At 42.4% G+C, this 16,741-nt stretch overlaps 1 protein-coding gene across 9 annotated transcripts in view; it reads left to right on the top strand.

Annotated features, from left to right (window-relative positions):
- Positions 1-16,741, top strand: part of LOC140736254 (syntaphilin-like) — a 60,935-nt gene that overhangs the window by 5,831 nt on the left and 38,363 nt on the right. For 2 of the 9 annotated variants that reach the window (XM_073062187.1, XM_073062189.1), the window contains exon 2: positions 15,829-15,968. The exons of 4 other annotated variants lie outside the window; for them this stretch is intronic. The gene's annotated coding sequence lies outside the window, so the exon portion shown is untranslated. Of the gene's footprint in view, positions 1-7,202; positions 7,345-15,625; positions 15,666-15,828; positions 15,969-16,741 lie in introns of those variants that run through there. 3 more of the 9 variants (XM_073062186.1, XM_073062190.1, XM_073062191.1) reach the window with 3 other exon arrangements.

Below are 16,741 nucleotides of genomic sequence, written 5' to 3'. Positions count from 1 at the left end.
TTGTCCCATGATTAGGTTAGGGTTAATCGGGGTTGTGGGGTTGCTGGGGCGGTCTGGCTTGAAGGACCGACGGGGCCTACTTCATGCTCTATTGCTAAAATAAAATAAAGCCAAGGTTTTTCTTCCCATTCCCATTTGGACATACTGTATCAGTCCATGGCCTCCTCTACTGCCATAGATGAAGCTACTTCCAGGTTGGAGGAGCAACAGCTCATATTCCATCTGGGTAGCCTCCAACTTGACAGCATGAGCATTGATTCTCTAACTTCTGTCAATTTCTATCCTCTCTCTCCTTCCCTCATTTTCCATTCTTCATTCTGGTTCCCCTCTCACCCCCTCTCCTCTGCTCACCTGCCAGTACTTCCCTGCATCTCCCTCTGTTTCCTCTTCTTTCTTCCTTGGTACACTGTCCTCTCCTAATATATTCCACCTTCTTCAGCCCCCTTTACCTCTTCCACCTACCACCTCCCAGCTTCTCATTTCATCACCCACAGAGTCACAGGGAGAATGTACAGATTCTTTACAGTCAGCGGTGGGAATTGAACCCTGGTCTGACATTACACAAACCACTATGTTACCGTGCAGCAGTCCATTTCTATACATCCAATGCCGGATGTTGGACACAGTAGGGGCTGTGTGGCATTGAGCAGAGCTGGCGTGCAGAACCTCTGGGTGTTACTAGTCATCATCATTATGTGCTGTGTTGTATGAGTGGGTGATCATGGTCTTTCCATAACATGAGGAGATCTGCAGGATCTCAGCCCGAAACGTCGACAGTGCTTCTTCCTGTAGATGCTGCCTGCCTGCTGCATTCCACCAGCTTTTTGTGTGTGTTGCTTTTCATAAAATTGTTGTTCTTGACAAATTTTTCTACAGAAGTGGTTTGCCATTGCCATTGCCTTCCTTTGGGCAGTATCTTTACAAGACAGGTGACTCCAGCCATTGTCAGTACTCTTCAGACATTGCCTGGTATCATTGGTTACATAACCAGGACTTCTGAACTAAATAAGTATTTTGCATCAGTCTTCACTGTGAAAGACACTAGCAGTATGGTGGAAGTTTCAGGTGTCAGTGGTTATGAAGTGTGTGAAGTTATCATCCCTAGAGAGAAGGTTCTTGGGAAACTGAAAGATCTGTAAGTAGATAAGTCACCTGGACCATGGTGTACATGCAGGGTTCTGAAAGAGGTGGCTGAAGTGACTGGAGAGGCATTTGTAATGATCTTACAAGAATCACTAGATTCTGGAATGATTCCGGAAGACTGGAAAATTGTAAATGTCACTCCACTCTTCAAGAAGGGGCATTGGCAGAAGAAAGGAAACTATAGGCCAGTTAGTTTGACCCCAGTGGTTAGGAAGGTGTTGGAGTCGATTGTTAAGGAAGAGGTCTTGGGGTACTTGGAGGCACATGATAAAATAAGCCATAGTCAGCAGTTTCCTCAAGAGAAAATCTTGCCTGACAAATCTGTTGGAATTCTTTGAAAAAATAACAAGCAGGATGGAAAAAGGAGAATTGGTTGATTTTCAGAAGGCCTTTGACAAGGTGCCACATGTGATGCTGCTTAAGCTATGAGACCATGGTATTACAGGAAAGATTCTAGCATGGATAAAGCAGTGGCTGATCGGCAGGAAGCAAAGAGTGGGAATAAAGGGAGCCTTTTCTGGCTGGCTGCCAGTGACTAGTGATGTTCCACAGGTGTCTGTATTGGGACCGATTCTTTTTATGTTATATGTCAATGATTTGGCTGGCTTTGTTGCAAAGTTTGCAGATGATATGAAGATAGGTAGAGGAGTAGGTAGTTTTGAGGATGTAGAGAGGCTACAGAAGGACTTAGACAAATTGGGAGAAGAGCAAATAAGGGGCAGATGGAATACATTGTTGGGAAGTGTATGGTCATGCACTTTGGTAGAAGAAGTGAAAGGGTTGACTATTCTCTGAATGGTGAGAAAATACAAAAATCAGAGGCACAAAAGGACTTGTGTGTCCTTGTGCATGATTCCCTAAAGGTTAATTTGCATGTCGAGTCTGTGGTGAGGAAGGCTACTACAATGTTGGCATTCATTTCAAGAGGACTAGAATATAAAAGCTTGGATGCAATGTTGAGTCTTTATAACACGCTGGTGAGACCTCACTTGCAGTATTGTGAGCAGTTTTGGGCCCTTTATCTTAGAAAGGATGTGCTGAAACAGGAGAGGGTTCAAAGGAGGTTCACAAAAATGATTCCAGGATTGAATGGCTTGACATGAAGATAGCATTTGATAGCTCTGGGTCTGTACTAACTAGATAGTTAATTGTTGATAGAGTAGATGTGGAGAGGATGTTTCCTATGATGGGAAAGTCTAAGAACATAGGACACAGCCACAGAATAGAGGGCCATCTTTTTATATTGGAGATGAATAGTGAATATGTGGAATTCTTTGCCACAGGCAGCTTTGGAGGCCAAGCCTTTATGTATATTTAAGGCAGAGGTCGTTGGATTCTTCATTGGTCAGGGCATGAAGGGATATAAGTGGAAGGCAGGAGTTTGGGGTGAGAGGAAAATTGGATCAGCCATGATGAAATGGTGGAGCAGACTCGATGGGCCAAATGGCTTAATTCTGCTCCTATGTCTTATAGTCTTTCTGTACCAGCTGCTCATATGACCATCCATCACCAGCTCCCATGGCTTCATGTGACCCTAACTGGCGGACTAAACAAGTGCTACACCTTGCCCAAGGGTGACCTGCAGGCTAGCGGAGGGAAGGAGTGAATGCCTTACACTTCCTTTTGTGGAGACGTATCTCTACCTTGCCACCTGGTTCATTGGTGTGCACCTAAAAACCACTTTACTTATGGATGGTATTAACAAGCAGCAGTGTGTAATTAGGAAGAACCACGAATAAAAAGCCCTGTGGTATTAAGGTGTCTCAGACTCAATGGGCTGAAGGGTCTCTAGGACATCACAGCTCCATGATAAAGTTTTAAGGGAGATGGCATTGCATACAGAGACAACTCAACCATCTCCACCATGGGCACTAGACTCCCCAGCATCCAGGACATCTTCAAAAGGTGATGCCTTGAAAAGGCAGAATCCAGTATTAAGGATTACCATCAGCCAGGACATGCCCTCTTCTCATTGCTACCATCAAGGAGGAAGTACAGGGGTCTGAAGGCACACACTTAGCTATTCAGAAGCAGTTTCTTCCCCTGTGCCACCCGCTTTCTGAATGGATATTGAACCCATGGACGCTACCTCACTACTTTTTTCCCCTCTTTTTGCATTACTATTTAATTTATCTTCCATTTACATATATATTTACTGTAATTCTTAGCTTTTATTACTCTGCATTGCAAGGTACTGCTGCCACGAAACAACAAATTTCACGACATACTATATGCTGGTGATATTAAACCTGATTTTGATTCTACAGAGTCAGTAAAGTGAAATTAATAAAATAATTTTAATAGTTAAATTTAAATGTATTAAATCATTAATAAGAATCAGGTTTACTATCACTGTCATTTGCTGCTTTGTGGCATCAGTACACTGCAATACTTAAAATATACTATAAATTACAATACAAAATACATATTAAAAATTGCATGTTGTGCAAGAAGAGTGAGAACAGTGAGTTATTGTTCATAAAATAAGTGCATAAGTTGTAGGAACTGGTGCATAGAGGTCAGATGTGTCCTGTTTATGTCTCAGATTTAGTATTAGCCTCAGGAAGTATGTTATAAAAAAACAGTGTGTTAGAAGGAAGACATTTCTGCAGATATATTTTCAATTGCAATTAAATCAGCATGCTTGATTGGCTGCTGATAGAAAGTCTCAGCTTTGCTGTCTCTGTAATTAACTTTATTGGAAGACATTCTATGAGAACTCAAACAACATAGCTCTGTATTTCAAGGGAAATATCCTTTGGTGTTAAACATTCTCCCATCACATTAAAACCAGTCAGTGTGGTGACCCTTTATCTTGCTGTATAATGGTGCATCGAAATGAGGAAGGGTATGATTTCCTTTAATGAGATCCTTGGGTTGCTTGTTGCGTAAGAAGGGTCACATTCAAGAGCTGGAATTAATATTGGTTTATTATTGTCACACATTCTGAGATGCAGTGAAAAACCTGCCTTCCATAGTGTTCAGACAAATCAGACTATTACACAGTGTACTTCATCCACTCACCTTAAAATTATGCAGCCCCTCCCCCACCCCGTAATACCATTTCCACCCTGGGAAAAATTCTCAGGCTGTCCACTCGATCTATGCCTCTTGTACATCTCTGTCGAGGCATCTCTGATTCTCCTTCCTCCTTCGCTCAACCTGTCCTCATAAGACATGTTCTGTAATCCAGGCAGCATCCTTCTAAATCTCCTCTGCACAATATCTATTACAATATCTGTAATGATTCCACACCATTCCTATAATGAGGTGACCAGAATGAACACAATACTCCAAGTGTGGTCTAGCCAGAGTTTTATAGAGCCACAACATTACCTCTCAGCTCTTGAAGTTGGCACTGCAACTTAGAGGGATGTATGGACGTGGACTCCAAGATTTCTGTGTCTGTCCACAATCCTAAGATTCTTACCATTAACTATGTATTTTTTCTTCAAATTTGACCTTACGAAGTGAATCATTTCACACTTTTCTGGATTCACTTCCATCTGCCACTTCTCAGCCCAGCTCTGCATCCTGTTGATGTCCCGTTATAAACTACGACAACTTTACACCATCCACAGCTCCACCGACCTTCATGACATCTGCAGACTTACTAACCCAGCCTTCCACTTGATTGTCCAAGTCCTTTATAAAAATCACAAAGAACTGTGTGTGTGTGTGTGTGTGTGTGTGTGTGCGCGCAGATTTTCAGCATCTGCAGAGTCTCTCGTGTCTTTGTGAGAACATGCCAGTCAGTGTGATGGTATCTGGAGTTCAGCTCCAGCGTGCTCTGTAAGAAGTTTGTATGTTCTTCCCATATACACATGGGTTTTCACCAGGTGCTCCGGTTTCCTCGCACAATCTAAAGAGCACAGCAGGTTGATTGGTCATGTTAAGTTATCCTGTGATTGTTGGTTGTCCGTTGTGTGCAACAGTGACAAGAGACCTGTGCGGGAGAGTTTTTGAAGTGGAAAAGGCATTGCACTCTCTCAACCTTGGAAGTCCGGGTCCAATTGTGTGAGTCGTGATCACAAACTGGAGTCTTCCTCGGTTGCAGTGGATGACCATGACTTGTCTGTGCCTTGTCATGAAGCTCTCCATGAAGTACCTTCCTGGATGGATCTCATCTACCTGGTCTGCTGGAGCTGACTTCACATGCTAGTACAGGCATGTCCTTATCTCACCAGGGTATGAGACCTGCTAGCTATACTCACCCAGGTTAGCCACTGTCAGTTGGAGCCACGTGAGACCTGAGTGTCTGATGGGGCCCAAAGGTGAGTGAGCTGCCCCGGAATGGACATGACAAGCCCCTTCACCAGATGTGCTACTCCTCTCTGGGCAGCTGATATAACCCAATCCTGCGATCATGAGGCCTTCTGATGGTCGGGGTCAACCATAGATATTGTGTCCTAATTATGAGGTATTAATATTTAGTAGTAGTAAAATGGATTCAACAGTGGCTGGATGGGAGATGTCAGAGAGTAGTGGTGGGTAACTGTTTGTCAGGTTGGAGGCTGGTGTCTAGTGGTGTGCCTCAGGGATCTGTATTGGGTCCAATGTTGTTTGTCATATACATTAATGATTTGGATGATGGGGCGGTAAATTGGATTAGTAAGTATGCAGATGATACTAAGATAGGTGGTGTTGTGGATAATGAAGTAGGTTTTCAAAGTTTGCAAAGAGATTTAGGCCAGTTAGAAGAGTGGGCTGAAAGATGGCAGATGGAGTTTAATGCTGATAAGTGTGAGGTGCTACATTTTGGTAGCTCTAATCAAAATAGGACATACATGGTAAATGGTAGGGCATTGAAGAATACAGTAGAACAGAGTGATCTAGGAATAATGGTGCATAGTTCCCTGAAGGTGGAATCTCATGTGGATAGGGTGGTGAAGAAAGCTTTTGGTATGCTGGCCTTTATAAATCAGAGCATTGAGTATAGGAGTTGGGATGTAATGTTAAAATTGTACCAAGTATTGGTGAGGCCAAATTTGGAGTATTGTGTACAGTTCTGGTCACCGAATTATAGGAAAGATGTCAACAAAATAGAGAGAGTACAGAGGGGATTTACTAGAATGTTACCTGGGTTTCAGCACCTAAGTTACAGAGAAAGGTTGAACAAGTTAGATCTTTATTCTTTGGAGTGTAGAAGGTTGAGGGGGGACTTAATAGAGGTATTTAAAATTATGAGGGGGATAGATAGAGTTGACGTGGATAGGCTTTTTCCATTGAGAGTAGGGGAGATTCAAACGAGGATATGAGTTGAGAGTTAAGGGATAAAAGTTTAGGGGTAACACGAGGGGAAACTTCTTTACTCAGAGAGTGGTAGCTGTGTGGAACGAGCTTCCAGTAGAAGTGGTAGAGGCAGGTTCAATGTTGTCATTTAAAAAGAAAAATTGGATAGGTATATGGACAGGAAAGGAATGGAGGTTTATGGGCTGAGTGCAGATCGGTGGGACTAGGTGAGAGTAAGCGTTTGGCACGAACTAGAAGGGCTGAGATGGCCTGTTTCCGTGCTGTAATTATTATTTGGTTATATATAGTTATACATGATTCTAAAACCATGGCAGTGCGATATGGAGAGCAATCTGGTGTCCGTGCAGCAGGCTCCCCCTCTCCATGCAGCTGAACGGCTCGGACTGATACAGCTGGCACCAGCAGTGTTGCAGGAGTTGCCGGTCAGTGTTGATCTCAATGTAGGACTGTCTTAGGTACTTCAGCTATGGACTATTCCTTAGGGTTTACTCCCAGAGATTACATTGTGAGTGGGTATAGCCACAAGGCAGCAGAGGTTTGAGGTTAGAGTTTTCCTGTGATTAGGCTAGGGCTAGGCAGTTTGGCTCATTGGGCCAGAGGGGCCTGATTTGTACTAATCTCTAAATAAAATGAATAAATAAACCACAAACAAGAGAAAATCTGCAGATGCTGGAAATCCAAGCAACACACACTGACTGTACTTTCTTCCATAGATGCTCCCTATGGAATTTTTTGCATTTTGTTTTAATAACCTGAGCTGTCATGCCAGTGGCTGACTGTAAACTCTCCTTCCTTCCATGGTTCAGGTGGAAAAATGTTGGTTTCATCTGCTGACACCACAGTTTCAGATTAGTCTGTGTGACACAATGTCTCTGTTCCATCAGCCTGCTCTCTACAGCCCACAACCTACAGACTGAGAAAAGCACACACCTCCTTCTTCAGGGTAAGGTCAGAAGCTCATCATTTCAGCTCTTCACTTCCATCTGTTATTGCCAGGACAGGATGAAAACAAATTTCAAATAAACAAAAAGTGGTGGAAAATCACAGCGGATTCTCAAAAGGGAGATAAAAAAAACACACTCAGTGGCCACTTTATTAGGTACACCTTTATGTTAATGCAAATATCAACAACTCAGTGCATAAAAGCATGCAGACATGGTCAAGAGGTTCAGTTGTCATTCAGACCAAACATCAGAATAGGGAAGAAATGTAATATAAGTGACTTTGACTATGAAATGATTATTGGTGTCAGGGGGTAGTTTGAATGTCTCATAAACTGCTGATCGCCTGGGATTCTGAAGTTTGCAGAGAATGGTGTGAGAAGCAAAACCATCCAGTGAGCAGCAGTTCTGTGGGCAAAAATGCCTTGTTAATGAGAGAGATCAGAGGAGAATGGCCAGACTGGTTCAAGTTGACAGGAAGGCGACAGTAACTCAAATAACCACCTGTTATAACAGTGGTGTGCAGAAGAGCATCTCTGAATGCAGATCATGTCGAACTTTGAAGTAGATGGGCTACAGCAGAAAAATACGTCAGGTTCGACTGCTGTACCTAATAGAGAGGCCATTGAGTATACTCAATGAGGCCATTTACTGTCACATATAAGAGAAGATCTGCAGATGCTGGAAATCCAATCAACACACACAAAATGCTGGAGGAGCTCAGCAGGTCAGGCAGCATCAGGTTCTGATGAAGGGTCTCGGTCCTCAATGTCAATTGTACTCTTTTCCATAGATGCTGCCTGGCTGGCAGAAGTTCCTCCAGTATTTTGTGTGTGTTTTATGTATGTTACCATATGAGGTTAAGGTTAATCCATTCAACAAAAGTAGTTCTAACATAGTTTGTGCCACCCCAGACACTAGTGGGGGTGTTTGAGGCCCTGTGTGAACAAGAAGGTGTTTACTTTGACACCAAAGATTCTGCAGATGCTGGGAACCTTGAGCAACACACACAAAATACTAGAGGAACTCAGCATCTATGGAGGAGAGGAAAGAGTCAACAATTTTGGACCGAGACCCTTCATCAAGACTGAAAAGGAAGGAGAAGGAAACCAGTATAAAAAGGTGGGGTTGGGGAAGGAGTACAGACTGGCAGGTGACAGATGAGACCAGGTGAGGGGGAAGGTGGGTGGGTGGGGAAAGGGGGGATGAAGTGAGAATCTGGGAGCTGATGGGTGGAAATGAAGAAAAACAGAAGAAGGAATCTGATAGGAGAGGACAGTGGACCATAACAGCTATAATCTTATGTTTTTGAAAAGTTATTTTATTTAAGTATATTTTAAATATTACATTGTTATTAGCATTATTTTTATAGAGTTAATATAATTTTATAGTTTTAGAATGTTTTCAAAGTTTTTGAAATGTACTGAACTGTGATTCTACCTAATCTTATTGACCTGCCCCTGAACCGTTGCCCTCCTCAACCCTCCCATCCAGCTGACTGAGTTTTCAACTCCCTGCAGCTTTCGGTGTGCCATTAAAAACTTCTCTTAAATGTTGCAATCGAGTCTGCATCCACCACTTCTGCTGGCAGCTCATTCCACATTCGCACCAGCATTTGAGTGAAGAAGTTCCCCCTCATGTTCCTCTGAAATATTTCACCCTTCACCCTTAACCTATGACCTCTAGTCTCACCCAACCTCGGTGGAAAAACACTGCTTGCATTTACCCTATCTATACCCCTATATTTTGTATACCTCCATCAAATCTCGCAATCATTTACAATCAAGGGAATAAAATCCTAACCCATTCAACCTTTTCCAATAACTCAGGTCGTCAAGTCTTGGTAAATTTTCTTTGTAAATTTTTTCTGTACTCTTTCAGTCTTATTGATACATTGCCTGTAGGCAGATGACCAGATTTTCGTATAATACACCCAAAATACTACAGACACTCAGTGGACACCTTAATAGGTACAAGAGTGGAATCTGGTGTGGTTTTCTGCTGCTGTAGCCCATCTCCTTCAAGGTTCCACATGTCGTGCATTCAAAGATGCTCTTCTGCACACTACTGTTGTAATGTGTGATTATTTGAGTTACTGTTTGAAGCCGTTTGGACACTCTCCTCTGACCCTTTTGTTAACACAATGTTTTCCCCACAGAAATGCCGCTCACTGGATGATTTTTATTTTTTATAACCATTCTTTGTGAACTCTAGAAACTGTTGTGAATAAAAATCCCAGGAGATCAACATTTTCTGAGATATTCAAACCACCCGATCTGGGACCAACAATCATTCCATAGTCAAAGTTGCTTGGGTAACATTTCTTCCCAATTCTGATGTTTGGTGTGAACAACAACTGAATCTCCTGATGATGCCTATATGCTTTTAAGCATTGAGTTCCTTCCACATGATTGGCTGATTAGATATTTGTATTAACCAGCAAGCGTGCAGGTGTACCTAATATAGTGGCCACAGAGTGTACTTCTCTGTCACTTTAGCATGGTCACCATCATGGAGTTTTACAGTTCTGTGGGCGTTTTCTTATTCCAAACACCCGGGCCTTCCACCAGGTCAACAGCTGGTGTCACTGGGGATGTTTTCACTGGGTGTTCATTTCTTGTTCCTTTGCTGGGAAGGCAGCTGTCCTCTAGATGTGACGGGTAATTAACCTTGTGAAATCTGCAGTGAATCATTTTTTGTATCCTCAGACCTGTCCCTTGCAAGTTACATTGGTGCTCATCATTGACCACGAGTCCAGACTATCAGCTCTTACAATGTTGTATGCCATTCTGATCAACTTTCAGTATCTTATCTTTTAGTTTGGAACTTAGAGGACTTGAATTCTTGCAGATTATTTAGCCAGTTGGTGGTGAATCTGTAGGGTTGATTGCCACAGACAGCTGTGGAGATCAATTCTGTTCCTGTGTCTTATGGTCTCATAAACTAATCAGAATCAGCTTTAATATCAACTGCATATGTTGTGAAATTGGTTGTTTCCGCAGCAGCAGTACATTGTAATACATAATAATAGAAAAAAACTTGGGATTACAGTATGAATATATATATATATATATATAAAAAATAGTTAAATCAAACAACAAGTAGTGAGATTGTGTTCATGGGTTCATTGTCCATTCAGAAATCTGATGGCAGAGGAAAAGAAGCTGTTCCTGAATCATTGTGTGTGTGCCTTCAGGTACCTCTTGAGAAGAGGACATATCCTGAGTGATAGGAGTCCTTAATGATGGATGCTGCCTTTTTGAGGCATCGCTCCTTGAAGATGTCCTGAATGCTATGCAGGTTTGTGCCCATGATGGAGCTGACTGAGTTTACAACTTTCTGCAGCTTCCGGTGTGTCATTAAAAAAAGTGACTAATGGTAGCAGCACCGATGGAAATCTGCAAATGTTAATCAAGTCCGGGAGGTGATTCTGAGGTGTTAATATTCAAAGTAATGCAGAGTTGGCACTTGTGAGCTTTAGGGTGTCTCTGGTTTTGCAGGTAGTTCATAGTTATTTGTGCAGCCTCCTACACGATGCTTTAATCGGATACTTACTCACTGAGTGTGACGCTTTAACAAGTATGTTCAGAGAAAACAAATTATATTAAGGTTTTTAATTCTCAGCTTTAAATAGTGGAATGAGAGTGAGGAATGGTGGGTGATGTGTTAATGTATAACTTCAGTCCAAAGATAAAGTTAACAGTGCAAACTATTTCCACTTAGCCTTCCATAGGACTTCAAATGGCATTTTTAAGACGATTCCCTCCACTTTGCTTTACTTTCACAATCAGGTTTTGATTCAGATTCCACTAAATTTATTAATCACATGTACATTGAAACAAATGTGTTGTTTCCTTAACAACCAACAAAACCAAAGTGTGTGCTGAGGGCAGCCTGCATGCATTCCGGTGCCAATGTAGCATGTCCACAATGTTCAGCAGAACAACGCAATCAACAATAATGACCATTTCAAGCAGCAACAACTACACAGTGAACAGTTGGGCATTGAGGCGTGTGATAGAACAGAGGAATCTGGGAATACTGGCCCAGAATTCATTGAAAGTGGCATCGCATGTAGAGAGGTTCGTGAAGAAATTTTTTAGCACATTGGCCTTCATATATCAAAGTATTGGATACAGGAGATGGGATGTTATGTTGAAGTTGTGTAAGATGTTGGTGAGGCCTAATTTGAAGTATAGTGTGCAGTTTTGGTCATCTACCTGCAGGAAAGATGTAAATAAGGTTAAAAGAGTGCAGAGAAACTTTACAAAGATGTTGCTAGGACTGGAGGACCTGAGTTATAAGGAAAGATAAAGAAAGATTAAATATGAATAAACTCTTCTTGGGCTTCCTGCCAGTTACAGGTATTGATTTTAACCGATGTTTTGATGACAAACTCTTCCATCTTCATCAGGGATGGTGCCTAGGCATGTCTATAAAACCACCGGACTAGACATGCCCATGGATCATCCTTGATCCTTTTCAAAGATTTAATAGGTTAAGACTTTATTTCTTGGAATGTAGAAGATTGAGGGGATATTTGATAGAGGTATACAAAATTATGAAGGTTATAGATAGGGTAAATGCAAGTGGCTTTTTCTACTTAAGTTGGTGAGATTAGAACTAGAGGTCATAGGTGAAGGTGAAATGTTTAAGGGAACCATGAAGGGAAACTTCTTCACTCAGAGGGTGGTGAGAGTGTGGAACGAGCTGCCAGCACAAGTGGTGCATGTGAGCTTGATTTCAACATTTAAGAGAAGTTTGGATAAGTACCCGGATGGTAGGGGTATGGAGGCCTTTGATCTGGGTTCAGGTCGAATGAGAGTAAGTAGTATAACTGATTTGGCACGGACTAGATGGACTGTTTCTGTGCTGTACTTTTCTATGACTCTCTAACTGTAACAACAGAAACAAAACAACAACAGCAAAACACCTCTCCCTCCCACCCACCCACATGCAAACAGTCTTCCAACCCCAGCGTAGGCTTATTTATTTGTATGCTAAAATTTACCTTCACATTTTTCAATGTAAAAGTGTAAAGGCTCACTGACTTGTGGTGTGAAAAACATTGTTTTGTGGCAGCATTGCAGTGTAAAGGCATAAAATTGCTATCAATTGAAGTAAGTAGTGCAAACGAAAGGAATAATGTGATAGTGTTCATGGGTTCTTGGACCATTCAGAAATCTGGTGGCTCGGGGAAGAAGCTGGTTCTGACTGATTACTGTGCATTCAGCTTCTGTTGTTACTTTTGATAAACAATAGACAATAGGTGCAGAAGTAGACCATTCGGCCCTTCGAGCCTGCACCACCATTTTGAGATCATGGCTGATCATCTACTATCAATACCCGGTTCCTGCCTTGTCCCCATATCCCTTGATTTCCCAATCCATAAGATACCTATCTAGCTCCTTCTTGAAAGTATCCAGAGAATTGGCCTCCACTGCCTTCCGAGGCAGTGCATTCCAGACCCCCACAACTCTCTGGGAGAAGAAGTTTTTCCTTAACTCTGTCCTAAATGACCTACCCCTTATTCTCAAACCATGCCCTCTGGTACTGGACTCTCCCAGCATCTGGAACATATTTCCTGCCTTTATCTTGTCCAATCCCTTAATAATCTTATATGTTGCAATCAGATCCCCTCTCAATCTCCTTAATTCCAGCGTGTACAAGCCCAGTCTCTCTAACCTCTCTGCGTAAGACAGTCCTGACATCCCAGGAATTAACCTTGTGAATCTACGCTGCACTTCCTCTACAGCCAGGATGTCCTTCCTTAACCCTGGAGACCAAAACTGTACACAATTCTCCAGGTGTGGTCTCACCAGAGCCCTGTACAAATGCAAGAGGATTTCCTTGCTCTTGTACTCAATTCCCTTCGTAATAAAGTCCAACATTCCATTAGCCTTCTTCACTGCCTGCTGCACTTGCTCATTCACCTTCAGTGACCGATGAACAAGGACTCCTAGATCTCTTTGTATTTCTCCCTTACCTAACTACACCGCTCAGATAATAATCTGCCTTCCTGTTCTTACTCCCAAAGTGGATAACCTCACACTTATTCACATTAAATGTCATCTGCCAAGTATCTGCCCACTCACCCAGCCTTTCCAAGTCACCCTGAATTCTCCTAACATCCTCATCACATGTCACACTGCCACCCAGCTTAGTATCATCAGCAAACTTGCTGATGTTATTCTCAATTCCTTCATCTAAATCGTTGACGTAAATCGTAAACAGCTGTGGTCCCAATACTGAGCCCTGTGGCACCCCACTAGTCACCACCTGCCATTCCGAGAAACACCCATTCACTGCTACCCTTTGCTTTCTATCTGCCAACCAGTTTTCTATCCATGTCAAGGTCTTCCCCCCCAATGCCATGAGCTTTGATTTTACCCACCAATCTCCTATGTGGGACCTTATCAAATGCCTTCTGAAAATCAAGGTACACTACATCCACTGGATCTCCTTTGTCTAACTTCCTGGTTACATCCTCGAAAAACTCCAGTAGGTATTAGGTATTATATCCTTAAAGTGTGGGTGTCTGTGTCCTTGTCAAGAACAGATATCCACACATGAGGGATATAACTATGACAGAGTATGTCAGCGTGCCTTCCCCATCCAAGGAGATTCTTCTTGTCCTTTATCAGCAACTATTGTACGAGTTCCTGGGTTTAAACTCCAAACTGGAACTTGAGCACAAGCTCCGGAATGAGATTCAAAAGCAATGCCACATCGAGGTTCAACATGACCATAAGATATAAGAGCAGTGATAGGCCATTCAGCTCATTAAGTCAATCATGGCTGGCTTTATTTAACCCTGTTCCCCAGACTTCTCCCCATAACTCTTAACCCAATCAAGGCCTTCTCAATCTTAGTCTTAAATAGACCCAATGACTTGGCCTCTACAGCCATCTGTGGCAATGAATTCCACAGTTTCACCATCCTCTGGTTAAAGAAATTCCTCCTCGTCTTCCTCCTAAAGGGACGACCCTTTATTCTGAGGTTGTGCCCTATGATACTAGACTCTTCTGCTCTGCCTCGTCCTTGTCATGTCCACTCTATCCAGGCTTTTCAGTATCTGGTAGGTTTCAATGAAATCAGAATCAGGTTTAATATCATTGGCTTATGTTGTGGAATTTGTTGTTTTGTGGCGGCATTGCAAAATAATAAAGCTGATTACAGTTATAAATATATACATATATGTGTTAAGTTAAATAAGTAGTGCAAAAAGAGAAAAATAGTGAGTCCTTAGGTTCAATGTCCATTCAAAAATTAGACAGCCGAGGGGGAAAAGCTGTTCCTAATTTGTTGAGGGAGTGCCTCAGGCTCCTGTACCTCCTCCCTGTTGGTTCCCACTCATCCTTCTGAACTCCACCAAGCACAGACCTGAAGGCATCTAACACTCCTCGTATGATGAGCCTTTCATTCCTATGAAATTTCCTATGTGATGTAAGCAACCTTTTGATATGACATAAAACAGAATCTTGGTCTGCCTGCCCAATGAAGTGCAAAAGCCTCCATGTTATTTCTCTAAAAAATTGATTCACACTAGAGAGGAAGTAGAAGAGATTTACCAGGCCTAGAGAGCATGTCTTATGAGAAAAGGTTAAGCGAGCTAGAGCTTTTCTCTTTGGAATGATGGAGGATGAGAGGTAACTTGATAGTGGTGTACAAGATGATAAGAGGCATAAATAGAGTGGACAGACAGCAACTTTTTCCAAGGGCAAAAATGGCTAATACGAGGAGGCATAATTTTAATGTGATTGGAGGGAAGTATGGGGGGGGGGGGTGGAATACCAGAGGTAGTTTTTTTACACAGAGTGGTGGGTGCGTGGAACACTCTGCTGTGCTGGAGGTAGAAGCAGGTATATTTGGGACTTTGAGACTCTTATAGATGATAGAAAATGGGGGGCTGTGCGGGAAAGAAGGGTTAGATTGATCTTAGAGCAGGTTAAAGCATCAGCACAACATTGTGGGCTGAAGGGCTTGTTCTGTGCTGTAATGTTCTATGTTCTCCTCTGCCAAAAGTAATTGTCATTAAATTTATTCATTGTTTCTGGGCTTCTGATTTCAAACTGTCTGCAGTGAGAGCATTGACTCATTTGGCACTGAACTGTTATTTTTAACACTTCCTTGATTAGTTTCACAAATTACAACTTGTTGATGAAGGGCCTGAAGCCTTAATTGTAATCCCCTATTTGTGACCCCAGGAGCGTTGTATTCAATTGCGACAACATTGCTACAAATACTACCATCCATCCCACAATCTCTTTGACCAACTACCGTCAGGAAGGAGGTACAGGAGCGTCAGGACTAGGACTGCCAGACTGGGTAACAGCTTCTTCCCTCAGGCTATGAGACTAATGAATACCCTGCCACATCCAAGATCTCAGCACTAGGGCAGCACACTGTTTACCTGTGCTGCATGCTACATGCACTTTGAATTATATTTTGTTAACTTATTTGTGGTAATATTTTGTTTTGTGTTCTGCAGGGTAGTGTAACACCATTACAACATCAGTGACACGAGTTCAGTTCCAGCCACTGTCTATAAGGTGTTTGTACATTCTCTCCATAACCATGTGGCTTTCCTCCTGGTGCTCTGGTTTCCTCCCACATTCCAAAGATGTACAGGTAGGGTTAGTGAGTTGTGAGCATGCTATGTTGGTGCCAGAAGCATGGCGGCATTGCGGGCTGCCCCCCTGCACATCCTCAGACTGTTGGTTGTTGACGCATTTCACGGATTGTTAGGCAATGATGTGAGAAACTGAGGTGATAGGCAGAAGAGGGAATGGACTAAAAAGGATGAAAATTCACTACTTTCTCTCCTTTAGAAATATATCTTATGAGCTGATGGTACATATAAATGTCTAGATATTAAGAGGAAATTATGCCTCATGCACAACACTCAGTGTTACGGGTTCTCTTCTTAAACCCATCACCCCTACAGCAACATAGGCTGCTGACTGCATCTCGCCAAAGTCCTCCTGTCCTGGAAAAGTTTTCAACTGGATGAGAGAAGGTCCATGGACTTGCAGCTTTTACCAAATGACTTCATATGTCTTTTAGGCGAAGATCTCTCTTGGGGATAAGGTCTTCGGAGCTTCTGTTGGCATTTCTGTAACTCTGGGTTTTTACGGAATGTGGTTGCTAGCCTCACGCCCAATCCTCCTCCTTTCGCAGTTGGGCTTGGTGGAGTTATTATTAGTGTGCTAATTGTTCAATGTATTCAGACAATTAGAGACATAAATCTCCAATCCGTCTAGTCTGTTTGTCCCACTCCACTGTTTGCATTGTGCAAACAACATTGCACTCTAAATCTCCTTGGTATTTCTGGTAGATGTGGACATTACTTGACTTTGTATAGCAACACACACACACAAAATGCTGAAGGAACTCAGCAAGTC

Source organism: Hemitrygon akajei, chromosome 11 (assembly GCF_048418815.1).
Source record: "Hemitrygon akajei chromosome 11, sHemAka1.3, whole genome shotgun sequence".
NCBI lineage: Eukaryota > Metazoa > Chordata > Chondrichthyes > Myliobatiformes > Dasyatidae > Hemitrygon > Hemitrygon akajei.
The sequence above is the reverse complement of the archived record's forward strand: the minus strand, read 5'-3'. Positions and strand labels throughout refer to the sequence as shown.